This window comes from Cricetulus griseus, chromosome 7 (genome assembly GCF_003668045.3).
Source record: "Cricetulus griseus strain 17A/GY chromosome 7, alternate assembly CriGri-PICRH-1.0, whole genome shotgun sequence".
Taxonomy (NCBI): domain Eukaryota; kingdom Metazoa; phylum Chordata; class Mammalia; order Rodentia; family Cricetidae; genus Cricetulus; species Cricetulus griseus.
This window is the reverse complement of record NC_048600.1, coordinates 75,404,504-75,421,317: the sequence shown is the minus strand read 5'-3', so window position 1 is coordinate 75,421,317 and position 16,814 is coordinate 75,404,504. Positions and strand designations below refer to the sequence as shown.

Genomic DNA, 16,814 nt, shown 5'->3' with positions numbered 1-16,814 from the left:
TTGAGCCAGTTTGCCTTTGGTGATCTTGTGGCACCACCCCGTGCCTGGTTGGTTTTCATCCCTGTGATCAGGGTAGGAGAAAGTCTCAAAGGGACAGAGCCATTCATACCATCACCTAAAAAGACTGGGACTTAGTTTTGTGGGTGGCAAGCTGTTGATCGGCCTCTGAGGCTCTTGCCATCTCCTGTCCCCACGGGTGCCCTTGCTCTACCTTGGTAGGACAGACAATCCAGCTTCCCAGACTCCTAGCACCACAAAGGGACATGGTTCACAGTGCTCTGCCCCAGGCTGTGCTTCTCTCTGGCTCAGAGTGGGAGGTTCAATGGGCAGTCATTTAAACGTGGGGAAACATGACATTGAAGTAAAGGCTCAGTCCTGATAGAAGATCAGACACAGTGATGAGGACAAATTCACAGGATGTTCACTGTTCCAGCTTCGTTTAAGAGAAAAAAATATTAAAAGTTTGTAGAACTCTATCCTGGACAATTTGTCAGTAATGAGCAAATCCAGTGATTATAGACAGAGGTTTCTGTCCCTCCAGGTCCCACAGTTGCTTTGACTCAAATAAACACACAGAGACTTTTATTAATTACAAACTGTTTGGCCAATGACTCAGGCTTCTTATTGGCTAGTTCTTTCTTAATTATTAACCCATAACTACTAATCTATGTATTTCTACATGGCCTATCTTACCACAGAAGGCTCCAGCATGTTATTCGACTACATGGCATCTCCCTAGATGCCTCTCTCTGCCTCCTCTCCCCAGAATTCTCATCTCCTAGGCCTTGCCTATACTTTCTGCCTGACTACTGGCCAATCAGCGTTTTATTCATCAACCAATAAGGGAAACATATATACAGAAGGACATCCCCCATCAAGAGATGGTGTATTGTGTGTTTTAATACAGGATTTCTAAAGTGGATATGAGCAGGGCAAGGCTTCCAGAGAGGCTGGACTGCCCCTAAACCCAACCTCAAGGAATTAGGGAATTGAGTGTGGCTTGGAGCTGGAATGAGTGTTTAGCTGTGTGTGTGTGTGTGTGTGTGTGTGTGTGTGTGTGTGTGTGTGTGTGTGCATGCACACACGGTGGTGGTGGTGGTGGTGGTGGTGGTGGTGTGGTTCCCACCTCCAGCTTGAAGAACAGAAAGTTGGGGCAGGAGAGGTGGCTCAGCAGTTAAGACCACTTGGCAGAGGCCTTGGGTTCAATTCCCAGCACCCATATGGTGGCTCACAACTGTCTGTAACTCCAGTCGTAGGGATCTTTGATTACATCCCAGGCTGTCATTACAATATTCTAGAAAATGTGGAGGACGTAGCAGGCTCTACTGCCAGGGCCTCTGACCTGCACCCATTCTGTATTTTTGAGGCAATCCAAAGGAGGTAGGAAATCCTCTCAGCTGAGCCCTGTTTGACTTGGGAGCAAAATACCAAACAGCAGGCCCACTGGGAACTCCCTCACCAGTGGAGCATCACTTGTGCAGTGACCCTGCTCAACAGTCTAAGTCCCCAGAGTCCAGACACGCTGGCCACAGGGGACTGGAAAGGATATCAGAGTTAGAGAACCACGTGGTCCTAACTATCCCGAACTCAAAGAGAAGCCTGGAGTGAGGGTGCTGGGTATTTTTGGGGCCAGCTCAGACAAATATTTGCATGCCTTCTAGCCCAAGTAGGGCAGAGGCTCTGCAGATGGAGCCTGGAGGAAGCCTCATGACCTGTGCCTCTCTCTACCCACGGGGTCAGCCAGGGAACCTGGAAGTCATTCTGTGGGCAGAAGGCAGAGCCCCGCTGAGCACTGACTGGACACCTGGCATCTACAGGGGGCATTGGATGCATCTACTTGTTTGGGCATTTTCTCCTCCACTGGTCCATGTGGATGGCCAGGGGTCCCTGGAATGGTTTGCCCCTAGGGAGCAGTCGGCACAGGTGCTCTTCTCCTACAGTACTGACAGTGACTGAAATGTTCAGGCATTATGCTGACCTGCCGCTGTTACCTGGCAGAATCCACTCAGGCAGTACCCTGGTCAGCCCAGAGTTCCATGGGAACTGAGTCTGCGCGTAGATGTAAAGGACCCCTTTAAAAGACAGACCCCCCCCCCTGCCCACTTATGCTCTCTCTGTACCTCTCTCTCCTCTCTCTCTATGGCGATCGACCATGGTTGGTGGTCAGCCATTAACTTCCTCTCTCTCTTCTTTCTTACTTTCTGTCCTGCTCTGTTCTTCTATTTCTCTCTTTCTCGCTCTCCCGTAGTATAATAAACTATCGTTAATGTATCTCTTGTTCTCATGTCTCATCTCGCCTGTCATTCAGGGTTCCTCTCATGTGGGCAAGGCTCCTGTCCCCACAGTGACCTGCTCTGTCTCTCCCACTCTGAGGAGGTTTTGCCTCTCCTAGAACCTTATGTTTGAGTGACTCCACACCATACTCTCTGTAAGGGAAAGTTTCCTTCACTAGCGCAAGGTCACGCACGTTTTTTTTTTTTTTTTTTTTTTTTTTTTTTTTTTTTTTTTTTTTTTTTTTTTTTTGTCCAGCTGTCTTCCATCCTTTAGAAAAGATCACGCGCAGTCTGTGCTCCAGTTGGTGCAAGCCCGAGGTGTCCTAGTTTGCCTTCTATTGCTGTGATAAAGACCACGACCAAAAGCGACTTCAGGAGGAAAGCATTTGTTTGGCAAACTCGTTCTGATCACACAGTGATGGGACACTAGCCCACGCGAACATGTGACTCTGGCAGACCTTGCCCTTCTCCCCCATTCCCTCTGTCCTGCTAAAAAAATCGTTAGAGTGCATTCCTAAAGCTGGCCCCCAAGGTCTATTCCCTTATTTGGCCGCTTCCTCCTCCTGAGGCTGACTACCAAGGTCCAGTTACTGAAGTGTTGAGGTCCAACAATCAAAAGCCCCCTTGGCTACCCTAATTAACACGCCCAATTAAAATTTAACATGGGATTTCCCCTCCCCCCCCTTTCCTTTATAAACTATCGTTTGCCTATGGGACACGTCTGTCTCTCTCTATCCAGAGGCAGTCCTTTGTCCCTCCAGAACAAATACCCTTCCTCCTTTCCTTGTGCCCTATCTCCTTTATCATTCTAACACAGACACCCCTGCCCCCTTCTCCTCTTAAAAAACAGACCTGCAAGGTCTTTAGCTGCTGTTTTCGGCCTGAGTCAGAAAGCAGCCACTTTAACTTTTTTTTCCTGACATAATAAAGTATCTCTGTGAAGACAAGTGTTTGGCTGTGACTTGTGCCTAATCCGGGGTCTGGGAGGAAGCCCCCACTGTTTTTTTTTTGGGGGGGTGTCTCCTTCACACAGTCCTTCACTGAGGGAAGTGAAGCCAGGGCAGGAACTCAGGTAGGGCCAACAACTTGGAGGTGGGAATTGAAGCAGACACCATGAGAAACGCTGCTTACTGGCTTGCTTCCAGGCTTCTTATACAGCCCAGGTCCACCTGACTAGGTATGGCACCTGCCAGAGTGGGCTTGGCCCTCCCACATCAATCATCAATGAAGAAAATGCACTACAGGCTTGTCCACAGGCCAGCCTGATGGAGGCAGTTCCTCAGCTGAGAGTCCCTCTTCCCAGATACAAGTAGGTGTGTGTCAAGTTGATGGAAAAACTGACTAGCACACAGTCACTTCCTTTCTGGATGCTCCGAATAAAGTCGCCGCCGTGCACACCCTCCTGCATGTCTTTAATGGAGGTGAACGGCAACACAGCTTGTGGAGACCCTGGACTTTCAGTCATCGTTCTAGACCTCAAGGACCACTGGCAGAACCTGTGCAGGGTCACATGACCTGACAAGGCAGTTAGGAAAGAAGTCTGAGACTCCTGCTGTCACTCAGCAGGCTGAGGGCTCTTTTGCTCCACCCACATAGAAAGCACAGGCGGCGGCGGGCTTCCAGGATAAAAGTCCTCAAGAACTACTCTGTTCTCAGGACGTCTGAGCCTCAGGCAGTGGGCAGGCGAATCAGCAGAGCATGGCGCCCTCTAGTGTTCCAGTCTGGTTCAGGCCTCGGGTGCCTGGAATTTACGTCCGTGGAAACAGCTAAAATTAACAGCGCTCATTCTGAGGTCTGAGACCCTTGGTCCTTAAGACCTGACATATCTTTGGAACACTTCTGTTAACCAGGGCCTGCAGTTTCTGTTTTCTGGATCTTTAATTTTATTTTCACTTATTTTATTTTTTGAGTCTGGGACTTAATCCTGGCTGGCCTTCAACTTGCTTTGTAGCTGAGGATGACTTTGAACTCCTGAACTTCCCGTCTCCATCTCCCAAGTTCCAGGATTACAGACTTGGACTCTCACACTCGGATCCTTTATCCTGCCTTAGCCAACCCGGCTCTACTTTCTCCTGGCGCTGCCCGCTCCTCTCTGGTTCTGCAGCCTCTTTCAGCTGTCAAGCACGGACTGCCTTGTTTTTTCATCTTGGCCTGATGGCCAGCTGCCGCCTGACACCTCCACCGTAGCCACTGCTCTCTGCTGTCTCTTTTGCTTCTTTGTGTTAGCATCTCGGCTCTCACTACAAAAGGCTAGGGAAGATCACTGGGAGAAGCCTTTATGAGGTCTTTAGGGGAAGCTGTGCATCTCCCCGCCAATTCAGTGAATGAACTTAAATAGTCTAAGAAGGATGTCTGGGCTAATCACAGCTGCTTGTTTGGGACAATCACATCCTGACTCTTAGGCTAGTCGCAGCAGCCCCTCTGCTAGACCTCCAAGGGAAGAACCCTCCTCCTGGCCAAGGTGGAAATAGTTACAGGGTTACTTAGAAAGCTCTTTGGCTTGCTATGAGGCTTTGGGAAGAGCTGTTTGAAACAGCGAGGACTGGGCTGTGCCTTTGGGAGCAAGGGCAATCTGCTGCCCTGTCATTTTCTCAAGGTGTCCCTGCTGTGTTCCCAGTAGCTGCCAGTCTGCTTGACTTCTAGCCCTTTGGCATAAGGCAGCCATTACAGCCAGGGAGAGTCAAACAGTTGCTGATTAGGGAGTCAAAAGCTCTATCCACAACTCACTGTTTATTTACAGGAAAATAAGCATCAGAAGGGGCGCTCACATTATAAACTTAACTTACCATTGATATGAACAGGGATTTAACAGTGCTTACAGCCGGCTGAATGCCCACCAATAGATTAGTACCCTCCCCCCCAGCCCCACCACTGTCTGCTTCAGCTCTTCTGGGCCTTCTGGTCTTGACTATCAATGGCTTGGGCAGAGTTAGGGCTGCTGGACTTCTTACTCTGTCATCTTGGGTCCCAACATTTCGTTTATGGCCCTGTGATAACTCCAAGCCTATAAGGGGTGAAGGAAGGGAATGGTTTTATTCTCAAACCCCAAATCAGGTTGCCTTCCCACAGTGCAGAAAACTCCACATGCTGGACAGGAATGCATCAATTGGAGGAAATTTAATGGATATGACTGGAACAAGATCAGTTTCTCTTCCCCAGAGAGCTTGTCTGTGGGTCATATGAGGGAAAGAGGCACGGAAGGTAGAGTTTTGCAAACGATCAAGGTTTTCAGACTTTTCTGTGTCAGTGGGCCACTGAGCTTACAAGCCATCTGAGTTGTCTCTGGTACTTTCTCTGCTTGACTGCTTGACCAATGGAAACAATGCGCTCCATGTTTAAAACCATTAGCTAGCAAGTGAAAACAGTTCCATCTCTCAAACAAGACATCCTTAATTACTGCATTATGAGTGCTCAGTATATAAACTGATGTCATGTCATGGTATGGTATGGTAAAGGGGAAGGTTTTTTTTTTATTGTGGATGAGAGAGAGAGAGAGAGAGAGAGAGAGAGAGAGAGAGAGAGAGAGAACAGCCAGAGGCATCTGGAAGAATCCAGAGCAGAGAAAGAAAGCAGAAAGCACACTGAACATGGCCCAACAGAATGGATATGGCCAGGGCTATCTGCAATCGAGAGGAGAATAGAAGGGGACAAGAATACATAGCGGGAGAAGCAGGAACAGAGCACTGAGAGAACATATTGAGAATAACAGGGTTATAAGGGAAATGAGTGGCCAGGGGGAGGGAAGCCCATGAGCTGGAGGGAGTTTAGGGTAGGGGAGGAGGTGAGAAGGGAGAGGATGCTAGGTGTGTACTTTGAAGTGTGTGTACCAGGTGCTTGTGAGACTGGGGGAGCCCAGAGGCCAGCAAGTGCCTTGATGGGCTGAAAGGTGCTGCAGGCATATGTCCCTTCTGCCAGAGCTAAGGGAAAGACTTCTTTTGGTAGAGGGAAACCTGCTTCCCAAGTTCCTGAGGAATGCCAGGTTTTACCTAAACCCCAGATGCCCTCCAATCTGCCAGGTTGAGCTCATTTTGGCTGATTGGACCGCCTTTTGGAGTTTGGGGAAATGCAGTTTCATTTGGAGCCGACACTCAGTTACATCTCAGTTTTACCCTCAGCCCAGCTCATGAGCAGGACGGAGAAGCAACAAGATCAGATTCCCGACTTGCTGTGTAAGCAACAGATCCCTTCCCAAGTCTCAAGTTCCCATATGGGGGCTAACACCATCTGGGGCTCTGGGGATTGTCAGTCTGCAAGTCACTGTCTCTGCCAAGGGAGTGTCACTGATGTCCCTGAGCTAGGTCTCCCTGGGCTCCTGCATCAATGAATTGTGGTCATATTCAACACCCCATGTCTCTTCCTAACTCCTTCCAGATTCATCCCACCCCTCCCAACTGTCTTTCTTTTATTTTCCTTCCTTCCTTTTTTCTTTCTTTTTAATATAATTCATAGAGTCCAATTTGTGCTGTTCATATACTCTAGCTCAGGGCCATCCATTGGGTGACCAGGAGCCACACCCTTAAAGAAACTGACTCTCCCTTCCCCAGAAACCATCAACTATCAATAGTACCTCAAGCTAGAGGTGGGGACTCATAAGACACCCTTCTCCATGCTAGAATGCCGACTGGCTTGGTCTTGTGCAATCACAGCTTCTGTGTTCATGGATGCAGCTGTCCTGTCCAAAGACACTGTTTCCCTGCAGTCCTCCCCAATCAGTCCTGTCCCGCGCGCTGTATTTTCTCGCCAGCAAGAAATACACGCAGGACACTCGGATCCTTCTGCAGACAAGCTTTAATTCATAAGCTTACCAGAGCGGAGACTCTGAACCAAGAAAACCCATCCCTAATAAAGGCTGGCCAGCCGCCTGGGACGTGTTACCCTATGAATGGCTTCAGCTCCTCAGGCCAAATGAGCCACGGGATAGGCAGAGATCAAAGGAATGGAGATTACCCAGCGCCTGTTGAAGTAATTTACATCTTGGTGTCTTTAGGCACCATTATTGTAATGGAGGATGTAGGAAACGGCCCCCTACACAGTCCCTTCTTCCATGATGGTCCCTGAGCCTTGGAGGGGGTGTGATACAGATGTCCTATGTGTGGCTGAGTGCTCCACAGTCTCTTATTCCCTGTACCTTGACTAGTTGTGGGTTTTTGCGTTACCTTCCATCCACTCACTGTAAGAGTTTCTCTGATGAGGTCTGAGTGGGTGTGGAGTGGGTGTGGAGATGTGACTCTAGAGGGCAGTTGAACACTGGGTCCCTTGAGCAGAATCACCACTATGAATCTCAGAATTTGAGGCCAGCCTGATCTATATAGAGTGAGTTCTAGGACAACCAGGGCTACACAGAGAAACCTTGTCCCCCGCCACACACACACACACACACACACACACACACACACACACACACACACACACATTCCATGAAAATTCATGAGTTGGGCCTGGCATGCAAACAGCCCTGAGTTCCAGTCCCAACATGCATAAAACCCTGCTTCATAATGATACAGGAAGTGGAAGGAGAGTCAGGAGCTCAGAGTTATCCTCAGGTACATATTGAATTAGGCTAGTCTTCTCCCTCTTCCAGAGAAGAAGAAAAAGATCCAAAAGAGTTAAGAGTCCTAAAGTGTTGTTAATCTGAATGGAAGCTGAAGCAGAAAGTCTGAAGTCTATGGGACTCAGCTGTAGGTAGTCTCAGCAAATTTGGTCACTACTCAACTCATGCTTGTAGAAAACCCAGATTAGGGAAATGACATATCTCACTGCTCTAGCCTTGGTCAGCTTTTGAAGTCATATATACTTGAAAGCCAAAAATTGTTTTACCTGGAACTCATGTCCACACATTTCCATAATCATTACAGCATCTTTTAATGTCACGAACATTTTAGAGTTGTGTTGTGACTGTTTCCTGTTAGATGTGATCATTCTGAGCTTGACGCAAAGGAGCTGAGATCACACCCATGGGACCATGAACATCCCCCATGAAAGGAGGGAGGAGGCTCACAATGCACAACCCCACCCCTGTGATATACGGATGGCTGACAGTTGCTGGGAAGGGAACTGTGATGGTGTAGCAGTCATGTCTGTGTTTCTTCTGTGAAGCCTTTCCCCAGGCTCCCAGTAGTGGATCTGATACTTTGATCTGTTGTTGGGGTGAACAGACATTTTGTTAAGAATCCCCAGGAAGTCATACAAGTTAAAATGTTGAAATTTTGGGTGACCTATCCAGTGTCACAAGTCTGTCCGACACAGCTTCTCTGCTCTGTCTGTCTGTGTCTGTCTGTCTGTGTCTGTCTCTCTATCCCTCTCCCTTTCTCCCTCCCCCACCCTCTCTCTCTCCTCTTCTCATAGTAGACTGTACTTCTCTCTACTGCTGCAGACATTGTGGGTCCAGAGTTAAGTTCGGATAACAGGGACAAGGCTCTCTCTTCCTCAGGTTGGAAGGCAGCTGTCAGGGTTTGAAAGACAGCATCAGATTTTATCTGTTGATGAAATTCCAGAGTTGTTCTCCTGCATACAGCCCACACTCACCGTCAGCTGCATTTTATGGAAGTATGGCCTGTAGGCTTCAAAAAGTGCAGAGCTCAGATCTCCAGTCTGAACACATCTCCGAAAACAGGTTTTGCCAAAATTATATGACAGAGTAAAGATGAGTTGGGAGAGTCCCACATGACTTGGGGACAGCTGGACCCTGCTAGCTGCACCTCCATTTGTTACCGAGAAAGAGAACTTTCCCTCCAGGCACCCATGTCCTCTGTGATGCTCCAGTCCCTTCAGATCTCTGAGCATGCATGACAATCTTCTAGCAGGACATATTCTACAGTATGCTTTGTGTTACTGCAACAAAATGTTTGTCATAAGAGGAGGAAAGGTGGACTCATCATCAATTGGTGCTTTGCTCTGGGCACATGATGTGGTACCTGTTCACCTCTTGGTGACAAGGAGGCAAAGAGACAGAAAGTGGTGAGGGCCTTAACATCACTTTCATAGACACATCCCCAGTGATCTAACTTCCTTCCAGTAGATCCTATGTCCTGGAGATTTCCTCATTTCTCAGTAGTGCCACAGATTAAAGGCTTAGCCTTCAACACATAGTCCTAAGAGAGATGTTATGAACAATAATACGAACCTTTCAAAACCATTCACTTAGGTTTATGTTGGTCTAAACTCACCAACATCATCTGAAAAACCAAATCCCAGGTCACAGAAGCTTGTAAAACAGGGAAGGACTGAGGGGGAAGGCAGTACAGTTAGCATGTGCTGTTTGGATTTTCCTTATGTGCTGAGGGTAAGGCTCAGTTGGAAGAGTGCTTTGCCTAGCATGCATGAAGCTCTGGCTTCCCATGGACCAGTGGGATTGGGGAAAACACAGAGGGAAAAAACCTGAGAATGGACCATAAAGTACATGCTGAGGCCATCCCAGATGTGCCCGTCAGCTCTTCCTCCAGGGAAGAACTTGTGTCTACTTACAAGGAAGGTTAATGCCCAGGTTCCAGCTGTCCATCTTCTACCTCAATTTCCAAGCTGTCATTATCCAGCAGAAGCTGAGCCAATCCTACAGGACACTGAATTCCTCTTTCGAGCTACCATTGGCTGGCTGAGACTGGGCCAGGTGTGCCCCACACCTGTCTGCTCCCTGCCCATTTGGCCCCACATGCATTGATTACCCCTCCAAAATGCTCTTAAAGCCCCAGCAGATGTAGGAAAATGCAGCCGGTGATGAGTGAAGAGACTGGGGTGCTACCCAGTGGTTCAGCGCTGTGTACCATGTGTGTGCCTGGTGCTTGCGGAGGCAAGAGGATGTCCAATACCCCGGTACTGGGGCTACAGTTAGTTGTGAGCTGCCATGTGGGTTCTGAGGATTATTGTGAGCTGCCATGTGGGTTCTGGTCTTAACCCACTGATCCATCTCTCCAGCCTTCTTACTGCTTCATTAGTACATATTCTTTAGAGAAAAATAAATGACATTTGTGATCCCAGGACTGGCTTGCCTCTTTCAGTTTTACACAAGAGTATCCGTTCCCCAAACCATTGTGCTCTCTGTGTGTGCATGTGTGTGCGTGCGTGCGTGCGTGCGTGCGTGCGTGTGTGTGTGTGTGTGTGTGTGTGTGTTTCCATAGAGGCCAAAGTTATCTGATCCCCATGGAGCTAGACTTACAGGCAGGTGTGAGCTGCTGGGCATGGATACTGGGTCTTTTCCAACATCTGAGCCATCTTACAGCCAAAAAAAAAAAAAACCTCCATTTTTATTATTTTTCTGTGTGTCCCTGGTAAAATCTTGAAACACAAGAACCTGGGAAGTTTGGTGGATGGCCTGGGGCCTCAGAGCCACACTTCTAAAGCTGGGGAATCATTAAGGGTGTGAGCCAGGCTATTTCCTGCACTTCTTTTCACCTGGGTTGGTCAAGGACCCAATGCTGCTGGGTCCCCAGAGTACTGTGACATCCACAGATTTTCCAGACCCTCTGCACTCATTTCACACTTCAATTTTCCTCATACCTTCCCAGATACACAGCAGGGTGACAGGAACTCAGATGAAGCTCCTGACTCATCACCTCCATGAATGCTGTCACCTACAGGCTCATAATGCTCCCACCCTTCTAGCTAATTTGGATCCCCACTTTTCTGTCAGATATGTTTGCTTTTGGTGCATTATACCCTAAGTGCTCTCAGTCCCTCCCTATTCATTTAGCATAAATAGTCCTATCCCAAGTGTACGGAGATGCTTTTCCAGAAAAAACACATTGCCTTGGACATTGGATACAAAGAAAATAGCCTCTCCCATCTGCATTTTTAACCTGATGATTTAAAACTCAAAAAACAAAAATGCAAAGCTATTCAGATAAGCAAACCTCTTCTCTGAATCTAGCAGGTGAATTCTTGAGGTGCTGTAAATATTTGTGTGTGTGCGCACCAAAGGTGTGTGTGGGGTGTTGGCAGAAACACACGACTGCCCTGGAACTGGAGTTCTAGGCTGTTGTCTGCTGCCAAATACAGGTGCTGGGAACTGAACCCAGGTTCTCTGGAAGAGCAGCCAGTGCTCTTAACTACTGAGACGTCTCTCCAGGCCCCGATTTTTTGTTGTTGTTTTTTTTAATTTTTATTTAAAGCTTCTTAGTAAAGAAACCCCTTTTCACTAAGGTAAAAACTTTAGAGATGCTCACGGCAGGGACTGTTCCCGGTAGAGAAAACATTTGCAATTATCTTAAACTACAGCCACAGACGACGAAGGGTTGGGATTCAAGACAGTGTCTGGGACCTCTTGAGTCTATACTCTGGCATGGCCAAGAATGTGTGGGTTTGAGAGACAGGAAGGAAGGACGCTCTAACCCGATTGGTCTCTTTGAAGACTCCGAGAATGGATGAAAGGGACACTTCTCTCCACTCTAGAGACCCTGATAATTCTTTACTTACTGTCTCTTGAACTATAAAGTAAGGTTATCCAGGAGCAGTGATACACACCTTTAGCCCCGGCACTAGGGAGTCAGGCCAACCTGGTCTCCAGAGTGTGTTCCAGGCCAAACAGGGGTACATAGAGAAAAAACTGTCTCGAAAAACAAAGAAAATTCCTTAAACAAAAAGGAATCTATAGCAACCCACAGAGACCAGAAGAGGGCATCAGATCCCCATAGAACTGAAGTTACAGATGGTTGTGAGCCACCCAAAGGAGACAGTTTATTTAGGAAGGAAATCATTTTAAAATCTATATATCTGTTTCTAATGTTAAATTTCATAGTTTTATGAAGCTTTATCCTGTGGTCCCGTGACTATTGTTTTGTGTAAGTAACATTTTAAGGTTTTGTGAAACATTCAATAGATGCAAAGGCTATGATTTTAGTAGGTTTTGAGATGGTAAGAGCACCTCAGTTCATGAGTATGTATTTATCAGGCCTTTCAACATACCCAAAAACACATGCGTTCGCACGTTCACATATGCATTTTAAAGGACACGTGATAACGGTGCTGGTTAGGCATCTGCCCTTCGTGAAAATTTGGATATTTTTACGTGTGCGATCTCTGCACTGGTATACGTACGAGCCGCAATCCGGACGAAGAAACAGCACCGGGAAATACCAGTGTTTCCGTTTTACGACTATTCCCTGTATTGTTCTTTCCTCAAAGAAATGTTTATTTGTATAGTTAACAAAACTGCCGCGCCTTTCCTGCTTGATTATCTAACCGTTCGCTTGGGCGTCGTCCTCTCGCGTCCCCTCGTTTCTTCCTAGGGGACAGGGGACTAAAAACCAGCGTTGATGCCCGAGTGCCCTCCTGGTCCCTGTCATCCCGGGCCCGGTGCCCGCCTGGTCCCCGTCATCCCGGGCCCGGTGCCCGCCTGGTCCCCGTCATCCCGGGCCCGGTGCCCGCCTGGTCCCCGTCATCCCGGAGCCCGATGCCCGCCTGGTCTCCGTCATCCCCGAGCTCGGTGCCCGCCTGGTCCCCGCGATCCTGGGCCCGGTGCCCGCCTGGTCCCCGTCATCCCGGAGCCCGGTGCCCGCCTGGTCCCCGTCATCCCGGGCCCGGTACCCGCCTAGTCTCCGTCATCCCCGAGCCCAGTGCCAGCCTGGTCCCCGCGATCCCGGGCCCGGTGCCCGCCTGGTCCCCTCACCCCGCCTGACGGCGCCGGGCCCTCCGCAGAGGCGGCCGCCATCTTACAGGGCGGGGCCACGGCCTCCCCGCCACAGTCAGTCGGGTTCCCAGGTCCCCGGGCGGCCCCGGGCTCCCGAGTATCCCTCAGTTCCTCCTCGGCGTCCCCTCCCCCGTGGGTCACCGCGACAGCCTGGGGAGGAAGAGTCAAACGTTTGTCGCCTAACGACAGCGGGGCAGCCTCCGCGCGGCAGTTCTGGCTCGCGCCGCGGGATTCCGAACTCCTCCCCTGCGTCCGTGAGCGACAAGGTTCTACCCTGAACCCCTGAGCCCAGGAGCGAGCCGGTGCAGCGAGGCCTTTAACGACACGGAGTCACCAGCTCACTGTGACCTCGTGGCGCAATGGTAGCGCGTCTGACTCCAGATCAGAAGGTTGCGTGTTCAAGTCACGTCGGGGTCAGGGTGGATTTTATTTTTTTCCTCGCGAACCACGGCAGAATAGAGTACGGTTAAAACCTTAAAGAAGAGATTGGATAAGTACCGGAAACCGCCCTTTACACGCCATTGAGACAGCACTTTTCCTTTTCCTTTGGACGGTGAATACCCGAACGTTCGGGAAAGCGGTGACTCCCGATGACCGACAGGAGGCGCTGCGGCAGCAGGGACTCCGCGTGGGACCTTGGGGGAAGGTGCCCAGCCTCGCCCCTCGGACTCCGCCCATCCCCACTCAGGTTACCTGGGCCTGTGTGAGCTATCAATGCTGAACCTCTCCTTGTTTGCTTGAGCTTCATTTCCTCAGCTCCCTACTTTAAACGGCTCTTTTTCTCCCGATGACCGGCTCTCTGGTGGTCCTATCTTCAACATCTGTGACCCATCCTTACACCTGCAAGTCCAGTTACAACCATTAGATCTGGATGGTTTTTTGTTACTAGTTTTGTTTTAAATCACCCTCCCCCCCCAAGATTGTTGTAGAAAATAAAAGCATGCTGCAAAAATGCTTGGGAACAGAACTGTTTCAGATTTAAAAAAAAAAAAAAAAACCCCAAAAAACCTTTGGAATGTAGGCTGTTTTAGTTAGGGTTACTATCACTGTGATGAAACACCATGACCCAAAGCAACTTGGGAAGGAAAGGGTGTATTTCACTCACAGTTCCACATCACTGTTCACCATCAAAAGCACTGGGGGACAGGAACTCAAGCAGGGCAGGAACCTGGATGCAGGAGCTGATGCTGAGGCCATGGAGGGGTGCTGCTTACTGGCTTGCTTTCATAGTTTGTTTAGCCCGCTTTCTTATAGAACACCTGCCCAAGGTGTGTCACCCACAAAAGTCAGGCCGTCCCCCATCAATAAGTAATTAAGAAATTGTCCTACAGGCTTGCCTACAGCCTGATCCTACGGAGACATTTTCTCAATTGAGGCTGCCTCTACCTTGTGTCAAGATGACATAAAACTAGCCAGTACATTGACATACGTGTATTTTATATCTTTGAAATGGGACTCAAATTCAAATACAGAATCCACTTATGTTTCATTTACATCTTGTGCCCAGTCTGAAGATACTCATGATATTCTCAGTGTTCTTGTATCTGATATCACCTGTCCTGTGAAGTCAAGGTGTAGACATTTCCAACTAACCTAGGTATTGAGCCACTGGTTTAAAAGTTTTGGGCTTTGAAGCATTTTGGATTTCCAGATTACAAATAGTAACCTGTAAATACATTTGGTACTGGAATATGCGTTTTCATTTAGATATGTGAATGACGACTTTGTTGTGGTAGTAGTCCTCCTTGGGAGGCTAAGGCAGGGCACTGCAAGCTCAAGGCTAGCCTAGGCTACATATCAAGACCCTGTCTCAAAAGAAAGTGGTGGATAAGTGCATAAATATCCTAATACTGAAAGTATAAAATTTAATGTGAAGCCTCTCAGCTTCTGTTCTAATGTTCACTGAGTTCTGTAGATGTTGATTCTGGTGAATTTTGGTGTATGATTTTTTTATTTATCTGCAGTTTTTTCAAAATAATAAAGTTTATTGTGAAAAGGATTATACACATCAAGTCTAGGACAGCGTATCACATCTGGGGAATGGAGAGGAAGAGACTATGGTGTGCTCAAGTGCTCTCTTTCTCATCAAAATAATGTAGTCTTCATGGGGTCATAAAATGTGACTTCTGGGGCTGGAGAGATGTCTCAGTAGTTAACAGCACTGGCTGCTCTTTCAGAGGTTCAAGTCCCAGCACCTACATGGCAGCTCACAATTGTCTGTAACTTTAGTTCTGGTAGATCCAACACCCTCGCCCAGACATATATGCAGGCAAACACCAAAGCACATAAAATAAATACATAGTGTTTTTAAAATAAGTAAAATAAAATATGGCTTTTGGGTTATTGACAGTAGGCTGGCAGAGGTAGAGATTTATTCAGAGGAAGATAAATTCCCTCTGAATGAGATATCAGCCTCAAATCATATCGTCTAGCTTTCCCATGTATAAGTTCTCAGACAAAATTTACTCACAATAAAATTTAAAAGAAAAGATATGAAGGGGGTTGAGGAGGAAGCATGACAGGAATAAACTGGGAGTGATAGACCACTGACTCAAAGAGTGAACTGAAGAACGTACAAAGACATAAGGAGATAGTAAGTTTGAGAGTGCTGAGATAATGAAAATAGAATGAAAAAAATCTAAGCCTAAATAGCTTCTCTGAGGAAGATTATAGAGAGAGCGGGGTGGGGGTGGGGGTGGGGTGGGGGTGGGGAGGGAAGGGCAATATTCAAGGGGATAATAGACAGTAGGGGAGGGGCAATCTTCAAGGAGATAACAGATGGCAGGGGAGGGGCCATATTCAGAGATGGTGATTTGTCGTTTCCAGACCTGACAGCATATGAGTCCCCACTCTGAAGAGGTCAATGTATCTTAGGCCTGATATAAGTCACCCATCCCCACATTGTGTGGTTTAAATGAGAAATGTCTCCCACAGGCTCATGTGTTTGAATACCTGGTCCCCAGTTGGTGGCACTGTTTGGGGAGGTTTTAGAACATTGAGGAGGTAGTTCCATGCTGGAGGCAGTATGCAGCTTGGGTGGCTTTGGGGCTTTATAGTCTGGCCTTTCTTCCTGTTCTCTCTCTGCTTCCTGTCTGTGGATGAAGTGTGATGACTGTGCTTCTGACTGCCTGGCTGGCCTCATGCTCCTGTTGCAGCGCCACCCTGCCGTGATGGACTATGTTCCCTCTGTGGGCCTGTAAGCTCAAACAGACCTCCCTTTCCTCTAAGTTGCTATTACTTAGTATTTTATTACAGCAGCAGAAACAACAAGACACCATGTAATGGCAATAAGGAAATGTTTTTAAAACATTGCAGATTATCTACAATAATCTGTCTGAAACAGAATTCTCAGTAGCAGCAGCCATGGGAACCAGGAAAGTTGTTCTCAGGATTCCCAAGTCTCAGACAGAGCACCTAGAACAAGTCAACCTAGAACATCAAGAATAAAGACATTTGGAGACAAATACACCTACCATAGCCTTCCAGGAGGGTCTGTCCAGTGGGTGTGATTCAGGAAGAAGGAAGATGATCTCAGACAGAAGGTCAGACTGAAAAAGGACTGGCTGGCCAGCAAAGAAAATGCAGACCCCATTGAGTTGAAAACAAATAAACAGAATTGAAACACTGAACAAGAATAGTATGCAATCAAGAATAAACATAACTTAGAAGTAAAGACGTGGAAGATAGTATAGCCTCAGAAGAAGACTAGATTCTTTATTAGCTTAAATTAATCATATCAAATGTGTCAAAAGTAGGAAATCCATATGTAGAGATGAGGGCTGGAATGTAGCTCAGTTGGTAGAGTGTTTGCCCAGCATGCACCAAGCCTGGGGTCTATAAAAAAGAAAGAGAGAGAGAGAGAGAGAGAGAGAGAGAGAGAGAGAGAGAGAGAGAGAGAGAGGAGGAAAAGAAAAAAAGGA

The 16,814-nt window shown here is 47.9% G+C and overlaps 1 non-coding gene across 1 annotated transcript; it reads left to right on the top strand.

The window, feature by feature from the left end:
• Nucleotides 1-13,239: 13,239 nt before the first annotated feature.
• Nucleotides 13,240-13,311, top strand: Trnaw-cca. The gene has a single exon. It is a non-coding gene; the product is annotated as a tRNA-Trp (tRNA).
• Nucleotides 13,312-16,814: the final 3,503 nt, after the last annotated feature.